The 1083-nt window shown below is 38.5% G+C and overlaps 1 protein-coding gene across 1 annotated transcript in view; it reads left to right on the forward strand.

Annotated features, from left to right (window-relative positions):
* Nucleotides 1–540: 540 nt before the first annotated feature.
* The window catches only part of LOC107692995 (15-hydroxyprostaglandin dehydrogenase [NAD(+)]-like), a 9040-nt gene continuing 8497 nt past the window's right edge, over nt 541–1083 (forward strand). The window contains exon 1 of the mRNA XM_016492242.1: nt 541–603. The gene's annotated coding sequence lies outside the window, so the exon portion shown is untranslated. The remainder of the gene's footprint in view (nt 604–1083) is intronic.

Here is a 1083-nt window from a genome sequence, read left to right on the forward strand (position 1 = left end):
GTGTGTGTGTGTGTGTGTGAGTGAGTGTGTGTGTGAGTGTGAGTGTGTGTGTGTGTGTCTCTGTGTGTGTGTGTGAGTGTGTGTGTGTGTGAGTGTGTGTGCGTACGTGCGTGTGTGTGTGTTTATATACTTTCTAGTACACAGCAGAGAATTAACGGGTGTAATAATAAACTGATGCAATTATTTGTGCACTGTTGCAAAACTTGTGTTGTGTGAATTTATTTGAACTGCACTCTTCCTGTCATTCCAAATCAACTCCATCTGTGGTCATTTCAATTCAAATTCCATTTGATGAATTTACATTCAGATTTGCATATTTCTCAGACACCTTTATCCAAAGCAGCCCCTTAGAGCTCTTTAAGTTACCAAAATGACTGGACTCTCCTTTACTCTGCCTTAAACATTACGTCTGTTGTCAATTATCATCACCAAGCTCCTTGTTTTGCCCTCTTTCCAGGAAGTGGAGCATAATCACTCACAGCTGAGGTTGGTCAGTTTCTGAGACACACAGTACATTTCACTGTTGCATCATGGGAACCACTGGTTTGTAAACACAGGCAGTGTGAATAAAAGCTACAGGCACTTGTGTTAAAATGCTGCAAAGTGAGGATGCTTTCAAAATTAATGTTATAGATAGATTTTATTTATCAGTGAACTCCTAATAACTAAATCAAATCAACATTTGGTGTGTGCGCACCCTTTGCGTGTCACGTGTGCATAGGTTTTCAGGGAGCTTTGCAGGAGGTTTCTTCAAGTGTTTAGGAGACGCTGCCACAGTTCTTCTGGATCGAGTCTGTCTCAGTTTCTTCATGTAATCTCAGACGGACTGATGATGATCAGATCAGATCTCTGTGTGCAGACTCCTAAACATACAAAAATATCACTGCATTATTACAGTTAACGGCAAAAGGAATGTTTGTGAATGTGAACTAATATTTCCTACTGGCACACTACAGCAAAAATAGAAACAACTGACTTAAAACCATTTTTTTTGTTGTTGGTGAAAATACTAGTAGCCTAAGACTTCTGCACAGTACTATATATATATATATATATATATATATATATATATATATGTGTGTG

This window comes from Sinocyclocheilus anshuiensis, unplaced genomic scaffold, assembly GCF_001515605.1.
Source record: "Sinocyclocheilus anshuiensis isolate Anshui unplaced genomic scaffold, SAMN03320099.WGS_v1.1 scaffold658, whole genome shotgun sequence".
NCBI classification, from domain to species: domain Eukaryota; kingdom Metazoa; phylum Chordata; class Actinopteri; order Cypriniformes; family Cyprinidae; genus Sinocyclocheilus; species Sinocyclocheilus anshuiensis.